This window comes from Manis pentadactyla, chromosome 3, assembly GCF_030020395.1.
Source record: "Manis pentadactyla isolate mManPen7 chromosome 3, mManPen7.hap1, whole genome shotgun sequence".
In the NCBI taxonomy this organism is placed as follows: Eukaryota; Metazoa; Chordata; class Mammalia; order Pholidota; family Manidae; genus Manis; species Manis pentadactyla.
In genome coordinates this window covers 191,468,816-191,484,667 of record NC_080021.1, presented here as the reverse complement: position 1 = coordinate 191,484,667, position 15,852 = coordinate 191,468,816, and the positions used below count along the sequence as shown (strand labels likewise).

General features: G+C 39.7%; 1 long non-coding RNA gene across 1 annotated transcript in view; it reads right to left on the bottom strand.

The window, feature by feature from the left end:
• Positions 1-486: 486 nt before the first annotated feature.
• Positions 487-15,852, bottom strand: part of LOC118914024 (uncharacterized) — a 35,847-nt gene continuing 20,481 nt past the window's right edge. Inside the window, exons 2-3 of the long non-coding RNA XR_005025446.2 lie at positions 11,254-11,329; positions 487-2,945 (exon numbers count right to left, since the gene is read on the bottom strand). This is a non-coding gene — a long non-coding RNA (uncharacterized LOC118914024). The remainder of the gene's footprint in view (positions 2,946-11,253; positions 11,330-15,852) is intronic.

Here is a 15,852-nt window from a genome sequence, read left to right as displayed (position 1 = left end):
GGAAAGTTTTGAAAGCAATGCCATATTTTGTTTGGTTGAGTGTGGAAAGGTTGGACCTTTCCTGAAATATCTGACAGAGATACCTAATGAGTAAATGCCCATCAACAATCACATATCAAACCAGGGAATCAATTTAATAAATTTTTTATCGAATACCTGCTCTGTGCTAAGTGCAGTGGAACCCACAGAATAATAAGACATTGTCTCTGCTTTTAAGAATTTCACCGGTTTTTTCTTTTTTGGAGATGCAAACTTTTCAACAAACAAATAGCAGAAATACAAAGATAAGTGCTGCGGCTATTTGGAAAAGAAGAGCTCGATGTTGGCTGAAATGGTTGAGGGTGGCTTTACAGATGGAGGTGGGCATTAGGCCATACAGCCCAACAAAACAGCATTGTTCAGCTTCCAGGTCTGAAGCAGTTAGTATAGGAGGAATCATTTCTGGAAGCATGTTTTTGTAGCAGGCATTGTGTAAATTGTGCAGGCTGTATATAAGTTACGCATATGAAGCTCCTTTGGATTTAATCCATTCAACAAATATTTATTGAGCATCTAATGTGTGCCTGGCAAGAACACATCGTAGGCAGTTCATGGTTCACTCAGAATTGTACAGCTGAAAACTTCATGTGGGGTGGGAGATCAGCTTTATGCATGGCAGCTTTATATCCCATATTGATAAACCAGAATGCCCTACAACATGAAGATGCAAATTTACACCATTATCATGACAACAATTCTTACAGAAATAGCACTAGCTGGGTGTCTGGATAAATCATCACAGGTGGGCTTTATGTTTCATGTTTTTCAGTTCCAATGTCCTTTATTATTCCTTATTATTCCTTTTAAAAGAAGGTGTTTTACAGAGATTCCTACTGAATAGATCAAAATCTTATCATTTTTAAAACAGTCACAAGTATAGACCTATCAGGGCTTTCACATCTCATGTTTTAAGAAGCAACTTTGAAAAGTGAGTTCTAAAATCACAGAATCACAGAATTCTCTCCTAAGATTATAAACCACCATTTTTGGCAAGATATCTAAAATAAGCAAGGAATTTCTTAATGTGAGAGGCCAATAAACCACTCACACAATCCCCAAGAAAGTGTTAAGTCTTCATAAGTAAAAAAAAAACAGAGAGAAAGAAAGAAAATAGTTTAAAAAAAATAGCTTATTGTCCCCCCCTTCATATAGGACTGTTGTCCCTTCCATTCAAGCCAGAGTAAAGGGGTTGTGACACCTCCCCCCACCAAAGTGTGATCCTAGACCAGCAGCACCAGCGTCATGTGGGAACTTGTTAGGAATGCAGAATCTCAGGCCCTGCCTGAGACTGACTGAATCAGAATTTACTGCATCTCATTTTAACAAGATTCCTGGGTGACAGATACACACATGAGAAATTGAAAAGCACTTCTCTAAGGAACATTAAAATGTCATCGAATTAATTTGAAAATGCAGTGCCAGTTCACCCAGCCCCACATCCTCAGTTCCTTTCACAGCTAACTACATGTAAATTGGTTCCACAGAATAGACAGGAATAGGGTTTTCATGTTGAAACAACAAAGGATTCTTAACAGGTTCTGATATCCCTCTTGCTCAAATAAATATTGAACATGCATTTAAAAAATATCAGTTTCAAGAGTTGACAAATTGCTTCCTTACCTACATCACCCACATAACTATGTAGTCATCTTTCCCATCAACTGTTTCTTTTTTAAAATTTAAGTCTGAGATATAGCAAGTGAATAAATACAATAATCAGATGATGATGAGAAGAGAATTGGAAAAATGGAAGAAGAAAGAAATACTGAGGTGGTCGAGAGAAATCGAGATGGCAGCAGAGTCAAGGCCAACAGTTTCCTGGAGCTCCTGATTCTTTACTTCTCAGGATGTTCACTCAGAGAACCTGCCCCACAATTCAGGATGATGAAGCAGAGCTGGAAGCAGGACCCTAAGCCAGGGACACTCATTTATAAAGCACTTGCTAGGACAAAGGAAATGAAATCTATTGTTATTGTAACTGGAGGCATTCAGCCTCTAACTGATGTTAAATCTTACCAAAAAACTGGAATAAGAGTGCCTCTTTTTGTTTGGAAAGATTAATGATAAAAAAAAATAAAATCAAAGAGAATCTAGCTTATAGTTGCCTTTTTGTAGTTACTAGTCACAACAAAAAATTTATTATGAAAGAGAAGGCACAAAGCCATTGCTTGAATATGGGTTTCTGCTCATGTAAAAGCAAATTTATGAAAATTCAAATCTAATATCATTTGCTGACTTGATCACTATAATGAAGGATGGGGAATTTGACACAAATAAACTGAATATAATCATGTAGTCATCAGGAAAGAAAGCATAAAAAGGGCCCTAATAATTGTAATGTTCTAATAAATGTTTAACAACTGGCTCTCGGAGGGAAAAAGCCCTAACTGTAACATTTGCCATTCTCATGACATAAATTCCACCAACACAATCCGTTTCAAGCTACCACTGTGATGTCATTGAACAGAGTTTAGAAGAGACTGGCACAATTGGTCTGAGGAACCCATAAAAACTGCTTCAGTGCACTCCTAAAAATAACTAAAAGTGTAGAATTCTCTACTCATCAACAGATAAGCAACATTTGATCTCTCATCTACAGATGTATTTATTTATACCATAAAGAGTCTAGTGGTTCTACTGTTAATCAATAGTGGCCAGGGCCAAAGTTTAAATGTCAGAAAAACAAGCACATGAATTTTGAAGTCTGGTTTCCCACTTTTTCTATTTTCAGTGTATCAGAAAAGGCCTTCCAAGGCTTGCACTTTTATGACATCCTGTGCATATCAATCACTCACAAGCTGATATTTTTAACACCTGTTAAGGATGGGGAAGTACTCTGTGTGGCTTATGTTTCACTTTCTTGGATCTCTTCCCCTGAGTTTCTGTATGGGATGTAGTCATGAATCCTGAGGATAGACATGAGGCAACAGCCATGAATATGTACACTTTGGGGCACTTCATCATAATTTTTGACAGCAATATTCCTCAAGATCGGCAGATAGATTAAAGTTGAGGTGGCTGCCTCAAAAATAATTTTAAGGTAGACATTTATAGTACATACAAAGCAGGCTTATAGTGTTCCTTGTCATAGATGATATTTTAATCCTCTAATAGAAAATAATGTTAATTTATAAGTTTAAAAGGCAAGAAATCACAAAGCCTTATTGCTATACATCGTGCTCAACTAATTAAACAAAATCTTTTGTGTGCTTATTGTAATATTCATGAAGATGACACTTCTCATTCAGTGTCTTGTTAACATTTACATACCCAGTATCTCCCAATCTTTTACAGAAATGCTAATGACAACACATTAAAAAAAGATAATAATTAAAGGCCACTGAAAATTAAGGGTGTCATACAATCTAGTACCAAAATCTGGGATAAACTAGAAGTATGGACATGAATTTTAAATACTGACCTAATCATCAGCTCATGGTATTAACCAGTTTTGCTTTATATAAAATAAGGTATGAAAAATCTACCTGGACTTCCAGCTCAAGATGGCAGCGTGAGTAGGGCAGTAGAAATCTCCTCCCAAAACCATATATATTTTTGAAAATACAACTATTCCTAAAAAAAGAGACTGGAGGTTACAGTACAAAAGCCAGGCTACATCTACATCTGCGAGAACTCAGCATCTCACAAAGGGGGTAAGATACAAAGCCACGACCCAGTGGAACCTGAGCACTCCCCCAACCCCAGCTCACCGGTGGGAGGAAAGAAGTCAGAGTGGGGAGGGAGTGGAAGCACAGGACTACTAAATAACCAGCCCTAGCAATCTGCACCAGGAGCACAGACACACATTGCATGGTGTGCTGGATGTTAGAGAAACAGAAGGGCAGGGTCTGAGATGGAGACTGCGAGCGGGTGCCCACAGCAGGCTCCCCTGGGACAAAAGAAAAGCGGGCACTTTTTAAAAATCTTAAAGGGACAAGGGCTCAACAGCTGAACAAAATAGTCCCAGCACACTCAGCCCAGCAGGCTGGGAATCTTCAGAAACTACCTCTGAGGGGTAAAGCAGCCCCGAAGCCCCTCACGGTGAAAAGCAGCCTACCATTCGTCTCCCACTCCAACCCGGCCAGCACTAAAAACAGACCAACCTGACCCGCCACAGCTGCAGACCAGCCAGAAAGCGGACCCACCCACAGCAACCACAGAGTCTCCTCCCAGTGCGCAGCTACCTGGGACAGGCAGCGGAAGCCAGAGCAAGATCTGGGATGCACGAAGAGGCACCGTTCTTGCAGAAGTAACCAGTCGGTGTGGCTGTGACTCCCTGCAACACTCTAGGCTAGGCCGAGAGTGGCCCCAACCCACCGCAGCTCAGGAGATTGTCCCAGAGTCTGCTCCCGGTATGCGGGTAATGGGCACAGGCAGCAGAAGCTGGAGCAAGGTCTGGAAGGCATGAAGGGGAGCTGTTCTCACTGGAGAACACACCCAGCATGGCTGCAACTCCCTGCAGTGCTCTAGGCTAGCCCAAGGGTGGCCCCGCCCATGGCAGCTCAGGAGATTGTGCCAGAGTCTGCTCCCGGTATGTGGGTAACCGGCACAGGCAGCGGAGAAGGGCAAGGCAACCAATAAGCAGGAAGGGACTTTGATCTCCCAGCTGACACATGTGCAACCTGCCTGCAACCATTTCTATCACCATGAAAAAGCAGAAGAATCTGGTATAGTCAAAAATCACTCAGACAACCCCAGAAAGAGGGCCTGATAAGATAGATGTAACCAATCTTCCTGAAAAGAATTCAAAATAAAAGTCATAACAAAGCTGATGGACTTCAGGGAAATATGCAAGAGCTAAGGGATGAAGTCAGGAGGGAGATAACAGAAATGAAATGATCGATAGAAGGGTGTAAGAGCAGACTGGATGAGGTGCACAAGACTGTTAATGGAATAGAAATCAGAGAACAGGAACACAGAGAAGTTCAGGCAGAGAGAGACAACAGGATCTCAAGGAATGAAAGAATACTAAGAGAACTGTGTGACCAATCCAAGAGGAATAATATTCTCATTACCAGAAGAAGAAGAGAGAGAAAAAGGTATAAAAGTGTCTCTGAAGAAATAATTGCAGAAAATTTCCCCAAGCTGGGAACGAAATAGTCTCTCAGATCACAGAAGCCCACAGATCTCCCAACACAAGGGACCCAGGGAGAACAACACCAAGACATATAATAATTAAAATGGCAAAGATAAAAGACAAGGACAGAGTATTAAAGGCAGCCAGAGAGAAAAAAAAGATTACCTACAAAGGAAAACCCATCAAGCTATCACAAGACTTCTCAACAGAAACCTTACAGGCCAGAAAAGAACGGCATGATATATTTAATGCAATGAAACAGAAGGGCCTCGAACCAAGACTACTGTATCCAGCATGATTATCATTTAAATTTGATGGAGGGATTAAACAATTTCCCGACAAGGAAAAGTTGAGGGAATTTGCCTCCCACAAACCACCTCTACAGGGTATTTTAAAGGGACTGCTCTAGATGGAAGCACACCTAACACTAAATGAATGTCACCAGAGAAAATAAAATCAAACCAAAGAAATCAGACCAACCAAATACTAACTAAAGGCAAAAAATAAAATCAACTATCCACAAAAACAGTCAAAGGAAACACAAAAGAGTACTGAATAAAACACCTAAAATATAAATAATGGAGGAGGAAGAAAAAGAAGGGAGAGAAATAAAGAATCATCAGACTGTGTTTATAATAGCTTAAGAGAGTTAAATTAGATGGTTAAATAGTAAAGAAGCTACCCATGAACCTTTGGTAACAACAAATCCAAAGCCTGCAATGGCAACAAGTACATATGTATTGGTAATCACCCTAAATGTAAATGGACTGAATGCAATACTCAAAATACACACAGTAATAGAATGGATAAAAAAGGAAGATACATCTATATGCTGCTTACAAAAGACTCACCTCAAACCCAAAGACATACACAGACTAAAAGTGAAGGAATGGAAGAAGATATTTCATGCAAACCATGAGGAGAAAAACAGGTGTTGCAGTACTTATATCATCCAAAATAGACCTCAAAACAAAGAAAGTAACAAGAGATAAAGAAGGACATTACATAATGATAAAGGGCTCAGTCCAACAAGAGGATATAACCATTATAAATATTTATGCACCCAACACAGGAGCACTGACATATGTGAAACAAATACTAACAGAACTAAAGGAGGAAATAGAATGCAATGCATTCATTCTGGGAGACTTCAACACACCACTCACTCCAAAGGACAGATCCACCAGACAGAAAATAAGTAAGGACACAGAGGCACTGAACAACACACTAGAACAGATGGACCTAATAGACATCTATAGAACTCTACACCCAAAAGCGGCAGGATACACATTCTTCTCAAGTGCCCATGGAACACTTTCCAGAATAGACCACATACTAGGCCACAAAAATATAACTTCAGTAAATTCAAAAAGACTGAAATTCAACCAGCTTCTCAGATCTGAAAGGTATATAACTAGAAATAAATTGTACAAAGAAAGCAAAAAGGCTCACAAACACATGGAGGCTTAACAACATGCTCCTAAATAATCAATGGATCAATGACCAAATTAAAACAGAGATCAAGCAATATACGGAGACAAATGACAATAACAGCACAAAACCCCAACTTCTGTGGGATGCAGCGAATGTGGTTCTAAGAGGAAAGTATATAGCAATCCAGGCATATTTAAAGACAGAAGAACAATCCCAAATGAATAGTCTAAGGTCACAATTATTGAAACTGGGGAAAGAATAACAAATGAAGCCCAAAGTCAGCAGAAGGAGGTACATAATAAAGATCAGAGAAGAAATAAATAAAATTGAGAGGAATAAAACAATTTTAAAAAATCAATGAAACCAAGAGCTGGTTCTTTTAGAAAATAAACAAAATAGATAAACCCCTAGCCTGACTTATTAAGAGAAAAAGAGAATCTACACACATAAACAGAATCAGAAATCAGAAAGGAAAAAAATCACAACGGATTCCACAGAAATACAAAGAATCATTAGAGAATACTATGAGAATCTATATGCTAACAAGCTAGAAAACCTAGAAGAAATGGACAACTTCCTAGGAAAATACAACCTTCCACCACTGACCAAGGAAGAAACAGAAAATCTAAACAGACCAATTACCAGCAATGAAATTGAATCAGTAATCAAAAAACTACCCAAGAACAAAACTCCTGGACCAGATGGATTCACTGCTGAATTTTATCAGACATATAAAGAAGACATAATACCTATTCTCCTTAAAGTTTTCAAAAAAATAGAAGAGGAAGGAACACTTTCAAACTCATTCTATGAAGCCAGCATCACCCTAATACCAAAACCAGGCAAAGGCACCACAAAAAAAGAAAATTACAGACTATCCATGATGAACATAGATGCAAAAAACTCAACAAAATATTAGCAAACCAAATTCAAAAATACATCAAAAGGATCATACACCATGACCAAGTGGGATTCATCCCAGAGATGCAAGAATGGTACAACATTTGAAAATCCATCAACATCATCCACCACATCAACAAAAAGAAAGACAAAAACCACATGATCATCTCCATAGATGCTGAAAAAGCATTCAATAAAATTCAACATCCATTCATTATAAAACTCTCAGCAAAATGGGTATACAGGGCAAGAACCTCAACATAATAAAGGCCACATATGATAAGCCCACAGCCAACATCATACTGAACAGCGAGAAGCTGAAAGCTTTTCCTTTAAGACCAGGAACAAGACAGGGATGCCCACTCTCCCCACTGTCATTCAACATAGTACTGGATGTCCTAGCCATGGCTGTCAGACAAAACAAAGAAATACAAGGAATCCAGATTGGTAAAGAAGAAGTCAAACTGTGACTATTTGCAAATGACATGATATTGTACATAAAAAATCCTAAAGAATACGCTCCAAAACTACTAGAACTAATATCTGAATTCAGCAAGTTGCAGGATACAAAATTAATACACAAAAATCTGTTGCTTTCCTATACACTAACAATGAGCTAGCAGAAAGAGAAATCAGGAAAACAATTCCATTCATAATTACATCAAAAAGAAAAAAATACCTAGGAATAAATAATTGTATCGAAAAGAATAAAATACCTGGGAATAAACCTAACCAAGGAAGTGAAAGACCAATACCCTGAAAACTACAAGACACTCCTAAGAGAAATTAAAGAGGACACTAACAAATGGAAATTCATCCCATGTTCTTGGCTAGGAAAAATTAATATTGTCAAAATGGCCATCCTGCCTAGAGCAATCTACAGATTAATGCAATCCCTATCAAAATGCCAACAGCATTATTCAATGAACTGGAACAAATAGTTCTAAAATTCTTATGGAACAACAAAAGACCCCGAATAGCCAAAGCAATCCTGAGAAGGAAGAATAAAGCAGGGGGGATCTCACTTCCCAACTTCAAGCTCTACTACAAAGCCACAGTAATCAAGATAATTTGGTACTGGCACAAGAAAGGACCCACAGACCAGTGGGAAAGAATAGAGTCCAGATATTAATCCAAATATATATGGTCAATTAATATACGATAAAGTAGCCATGGGTATACAATGGGGAAATGACAGCCTCTTCAACAGTTGGTGTTGGCAAAACTGGACAGCTACATGTAAGAGAATGGATTTAATCATTGCCTAACCCCATACATAAAAGTAAATTCAAAATGGATCAAAGACATGAATGTAAGTCATGAAACCATCAAACTCTTAGAAGAAAACATAGGCAAAAATCTCTTGGACATAAACATGAGCAACTTCTTCATGAACATATCCCCCCGGGCAAGGGAAACAAAAGCAAAGATGAACAAGTGGGACTATATCAAGCTGAAAAGCTTCTGTACAGCAAAGGACACCATCAATAGAACAAAAAGACATCCTACAGTATGGGAGAATATATTCATAAATGACCAATCTGATAAAGGATTGACATCCAAAATATATAAAGAGCTCACGCACCTCAACAAACAAAAAGCAAATAATCCAATTAAAAAATGGGCATAGGATCTGAACAGACACTTCTCCATAGAAGAAATTCAGATGGCCAACAGACACATGAAAAGATGCTCCACATCACTAATCATCAGAGAAATGCAAATTAAAACCACAATGAGATATCACCTCACACCAGTAAGGATGGCCAACATCCAAAAGACAAACAACAACAAATGCTGGTGAGGATGTGGAGAAAGGGGAACCCTCTTACACTGCTGGTGGGAATGTAAACTAGTTCAACCATTGTGGAAAGCAGTATGAAGGTTCCTCAAAAAGCTAAAAATAGAAATACCATTTGGCCCAGGAATTCCACTCCTAGGAATTTACCCTATGAATGCAGGAGCCCAGTTCGAAAAGGACATATGTACCCCTATGTTTATCGCAGCACTATTTACAATAGCCAAGTAATGGAAGCAACCTAAGTGTTCATCAGTAGATGAATGGATAGAGAAGATGTGGTACATATACACAATGGAATATTATTCAGCCATAAGAAGAAAACAAATCCTACCATTTGCAACAACATGGACGGAGCTAGAGGGTATTATGCTCAGTGAAATAAGCCAGGTGGAAAAAGACAAGTATGAAATGATTTCACTCATATGTGGTGTATAAGAACAAAGAAAAAAAACTAAAGGAACAAAACAGCAGCAAACCCACAGAACCCAAGAATGGACTAACAGTTACCAAAGGGAAAGGGACTGGGGAGGATGGGTGGGAAGGGAGTTACAAGGGGGGAAAAGTGCATTACAATCAGCAGACATAATGTTGGGGTTGGGGGGCATGGGGAGGGCTGTACTACACAGAGAAGACAAGTAGTGACTCTATAGCATCTTACTAGGATGATGGACAGTGACTGTAGTAGGGTATGTGGTGGGGACTTGATGATGGGGGCAGTCTAGTAACCATAATGTCACTCATGTAACTGTAGATTAATGATACCAAAAAAATAAAAATAAAAATCTACCCTAACCCTTGCAACACAACATGTTTCTTAAATAGACATGTAGGACCTGATCTGAAAACATCATCCCTCTATCATACTTAGACTGTACTGTGGAATGTGAAGATCTCTGAACTCCTGAAACTACTCTTTCCCACCTCCGCTGTGATTTTATTACATCCTTGCAGTGTCTGTAAATAAAAGAAAATAAATGGGTAGGAAATGGGGGAGGGGCTAAAAGTCACAACTAAAAAGGGCATGGATCACTCTAGGGAATTTAATTATGGTTTTTCACGTCCCAAAAAATTAGGGAACAAAGAAGTCCTCACTAGGTTCATGGTTGCTAGAAAATGGAAATTAATCCAGAACCTATGTACATGAATCTTCCCTCTTCCAAAATAGCATCTGAGAAAGGGATTTGATCACTATACAAATATGAAGAAGCACATAGGCCAAAGCAATCACCTTATTTGTTGATAAACACTAAGTCCAGATAGATGTTATCTTTACCAAGGAGGAGAGGAGAAATGTCAACGCGAAAAAAAACAAAAGTAAAACTACAGAACAAGAGGGAAAAGTAGCATTCAGAAGACTCAGAGAGGAGCACACCTCTACAATACCATTAAGTGTGGGACCTAAACAAAAATTTCAGAAAATTTCAATGAAGTGTAAAATATATGTCATATGTGAAACAAATGAGTCATTTTGAAAGCTGAGATGAGATGAAAGGGAGAGATGGTTGAGATAATGAGGAATTGGGAAAACATAATAGCAGAGTTTTAGACCATGCTGAGGGAGCAAAAAAGCAAAATGTATGCTGCAGAACACTAAAGGAGTAATGGGGGTAACAAACTTGAAAAAGCCTTCTTAAATTCACGGAATATGGACAAATGCATGTAGGTAATGAAAGATGATTACAGATATGGAAGAAGAGAATGGAGAAATAATTTTCAGGTATTTAGTGATATTAGAGGAGAGAGAGCAGAAAAAAGTTGAACTTTATGAATAGGAAATGAAAATAAGTTGACAAAGAATAATCAAAGCTATAGTTTAATAAAATCCTTGAGCTAAGGGAAGGCCAGTGTGTGTATTTGTTAGAAGGGTTTCTAAAGTCCAGGAAGAATGAGGTAAAGACATATAACCTCTAGGCTAACCTGACAAAATTTTGAGTAATTAAGACAGATTTTTGAAAATCTTTCAAACATCTGAACAAGGTTACCTATACTTGAACAAACTCACCTGTAAAGAATTGTCTTCCAGTGGTTTCTCCCAAGAGCAGGCTCTGAAACAGGGGTTTGGTGATCCCAGGAGACAGCTACAGAGACAGGGGTATATGAGACAAGGAAGAGAAAGGAATCATCAAAGGGATCTTCACTGAACTGATTACAGCTATGGGCACCAGGGGCTCAATACTAATGGAGAAATCTAGGAATATAGAGCACACCTCCATATTATCCACCCAAGGAATCAGGACGCTGGCAAATTTATCTTGAACTATCATCCATCTTCAGTCCACATGCTGGGAGAAGCCCTCAGACAGAAACTCAAAGGTAACTGTAGCAGGATGCTATTTGCACATACTGAAATGGTGAATACTTAGGTGATGTGAGGAGGGCAATGAAAACATCTACTAGCAATGACTAACAACCAAGTTAGCCTCAGACTTCTCCTCTATAACAACAATTGTAGAAGGTAGTGAACTAACATCAGTAGAGTTATGAGTGAAATGAGTTGATTGATACATATCAATATTTGATATTCATGTAAATCTTTTATGCATAAAGGCAATAGTAAGACATAGTCATAGGCAGGACCTCAAGAACTGTATTGCCCATCTCCTTAAAAATTAATCAAAAACTTCCACATAAAAATAATGCTTGATCCTACATATTCCACTTCCTTCCCTTCCAAATTCGCTTTGAAATTTCAAAGCAGAAAAAATTTTCATCCTCTGCATAACCCAGAATAAACCCATTAATCATTAACCCATTAATCAACCAGAAGTATTGAGGAAGTCCTGCAAGACATAGCAAAAATAGGGTCTGGCTTAGGAAAGTACCACTCCCAAGGTCAATCCATGGCTAAACTGTGTGGAGAAAACTAACAAAGAAGTCCAACATGGTAGGCAGCATTTGAAATGACTCCCAATAATCCCTGCCTTATGGTACTCACACCCTTCTGTAATCCCTTCCCATGTATGTATGTGTGCTGGACCTAGTGACTTGCTTCTCACTAACAGAATATAATAAAATAATGAGATATCACTTCTGAGGTCAGTAATAAAAATCGTGACTTCTGTCTTGGTAGTTCCCTCTCCTTGCAGGTGTTCTTTCTTGCCTTCAAACTTGCTCACTCTGCTATGTTGTGAGATGCTCTGTGAAGAGGCCCACGTGGCAGGGAACTGACAGTAGTCTCTGGCCAGTAGCCAGTGAGGAACTGAGGCTGTCAGTCCAACAACTCTTAAGGAACAGAGGCTGTCCAACAACCATGTGAGTGAGCTTGGAAGTGGATGCTTCCCCAGTTGAAACCTGAGAGGACACCACAGCTCCAAACTACCCTTTGACTGCAGCCTGTGAGAGACTCTGAAGCACAGGACCCAGTTAAGCAGCCCTGGTTGCCTAGCACTCAAATACTCCAAGATAATAAATGTTTTAAGCCATTAAATTTTAGAATAATTTGTTACAAAGCAATAGGTAATACACCCAGTACTGCCCTGACCCCCAACATGGAAATTCAGGACTTGGAAATAAAGATGAGTCATCAGGAGCAGCGAACAAACTGAAGAAATTCAAGATCTGCATAAGTACCCACACTAGGCTTCCTTGCAAGTGACCAGTGATAGAGTGGACTGTGAGCACCCAGTCACTGTGGTCACACCTCTTAGAGGTCAGCTTCAGACCCGCAGCCACCTTTCTGCTGCTATCTGTAGTACACTGGGGGTACAACAGTGGGAGTGGTCCACAACATGTGAAAGCAATAAAGAGTGCATTTTATTTAAAAGACTATAATTAAAACCAACTGCAAGTCAGTCTGCTTTCTATTACCACCATGCACAGGCCATCCTAAACATTTTCAGTGACGAAATGCTCCTCCCCATCAGGGCAGACAGCCCTGACCGCCTCCCCCTTGGCACATCACTGACTGCCATGACAAAGGGGATCTTATGAATGCTTGGCAGAAGGAGTCGCCCTGCTGTGAACTGCCTTCCTGATAACTCCATCTGCATTTTTTTATGGAAAAATTGGATCTCTTATCCAACACAGATGCCCTCACAGATCACAGTGTCAAGAAAGAGCAGGAATAAAGGCAAGTAACGGCAGGCTCTGGATCAAAACAAATGAGATTTTTATGATTGACTTTCAAGAGTGCACCAGTGCCACACTCACAGAGTCACCACCTGTGGTCACCTGTCAGGGGCAGTATTTATTCCCATTCATTCAAGAAATATTTATTGAGTGCCTAATTTGAGCCAAGTATGTTTCTGGACTAGGGAATCAACAATTAAAAGTCACAGTATTGCCTTTGTGGGGCTTAAATTCCAGTGAAAATAGATTGAAATGAATTAAAACATAAAATATATATCAATGATGATGCATGCTCTGAAGGAAATTGAAGCAAGGAATGGGGGACAGCATATGCGTGGATGAATTTTGCAATTCTATATAAGGTACTCTGAGAAGACTTCAGTAAGTAGGGGACATGAGCAAAGATTTGAAAGACATTATGGAGATGTGATGGAGAAAGCCATGTGGATGTCTGAGAAAGACCAATCCAGGTGGAAGGATGATCAAGTGCAAAATCCCTGACAGTACAGTATTCTTGGAGAGTTTGAGAAACAACAAAGAGGACAAGCAGACTAGAGTAAATGAGGGGGAGTAGTAGGAGATGGGATGAAAGAGAGAATGATTTCTGCTGCTTGTCCTTTCCCAAATCTTCTGCTAATTCCTTTCATCTGTGGAATCTAAGCTGAACCCTGCTGGCAAAGGATTCTGGGATGCAGTTCTAGAACCCCTGTGATACCTGGGAGAGAACATGCAGTGGATGGGAAAAGTGCTAAATAACAGTGGCACCTTAGCTTTCCCCCACCTTCTAGGATTGGAAAATGAATACCGGTCAAATATACCTCCTAAGACTTTAAGAAACACTGACATACTGTGAGAGAACTAAGGAACACTTGCCTGAAAAAAAAAGGCCTGATTTCTAGTCCCATTCTGCTGTGTGACCTTGAATAGGTCCCTTGGCCTCTCTGAGGCTCAGTTTCATAATCTACCTAGCAGAGAAAAACAGTATCTGTTTCTCGAAGTCAAGAAGATTTCATGGTTTTGTGCATGTGAAGGGTTCATCCCAGTGTCTGGCATACTCTGAAATAAGTAGCAGCTAATACAAATGTAAAAGTATGAGTCCTGTGGATTCTGCTATGGCTCCACTGCCCACTAGTCATATGACATCAAGTAATTTATTTCACTTCTCTGAACACCAATTTCCTCATCTTTAAGAAGAGAAAAATAAGACCTACCTCCCGAGTTATTTTTAAGACTAAATGAGGTAATGGAAAGATGATACACCAGTACATAGTAAATTCTCAAAGAATGCTAATTATTCTTATTATCTAAGAAATCAAGGGGTTGGACTTTCTTCAAGTTTCTTCCTCATTCTAGCAATCTTTGGTGCCATCCGTGGGTCTAAAATGTAGGACTTTCACAATCTACCTCTTTCAGAACTTGTGGGATTTATAAATCTTGTTTCCTTGCAAATACATTTCTTTCTAACACACTGTAGGAAGAACACTAGAAAATTAGACATGCTTGGCTGTCCAGTCACCTGTATGTTCACTCGGGTGCTAAAATCAAGAAGTAGGAGTTACCTGTGGGTCCCTGGGTCATTTAAATTAACTCACTCCGTTCACTTTCTCATTTATCTAGCACTTGGCCTCTTGGTCTAGCCTTACAGGGCAACTGCACAGGTGAGGCAGGTGGTCCCATTTTCTGGAGTCATTTCAGCAGGAAGTAAACCGAACACTGAGGACTCAGCTGCCCCGGAGAAACATGAGTGGCCAAAGTCAGTGTCAAGCAAGAAGGAGAGAGGAGAGGGAGCCTCAGCCAGTGAGTCACCACTGCACTGCTTCCCAGAGTCCCAGTCAGGGTCCTGGGGGCAGTGAGGGTGCATGGCAGGAAGCCATTCTCTCCATTCAGCCATCCTGGCAATTTCCTGAATGCTATGGAAGTGGTGCAGAAGGAAACACTGTTGAAAGTGCAAGAGAGCAAATGAATGAGAAGGCCCAGGCATGAGTACCCTGAACTCCTGGCCAAAACAGAGTCATGATTAAAAGCTGTATTGATATACAGCTGGCATAGGAATGTGAAACATTCCCCACACCCCTCACAGAAACAGAATTCCAGGTTTACTCCACCAAAGGTCAACTAACTAGTTAAACTGCACATAAATAATGGTTACACTGCTTAACTCTCCACTAAGCACTCCTGAACTACTTTTCTCAGAGGAAGAGTCTGGCATGGGGAGACCACTTCTTCACTGGCCCTCTGGAACTTTAGTGTCCATTTAATTATTTATGTATTCATTTATCCAATATATAATTATTGAGCACCACTGTGCCACAGGCATGGGGCTAAGGCACTGAAAACATAACAAGAACATGACCTGGTTGGCCCTGGCCTTTCAAGGGGCTCTTGTTTTGGAAACAGAAACAAATTAATCAATCTTGACAGTTGGTTGTAAGTACTGCAGTAAAGAAGGCAGTGGCAGAGGGTACTAGAGAAAGGGCTTAAAAATTAGAAAGAGAAATAAGGGACATCGCCAGAAGAACTACACTGGCCTGAG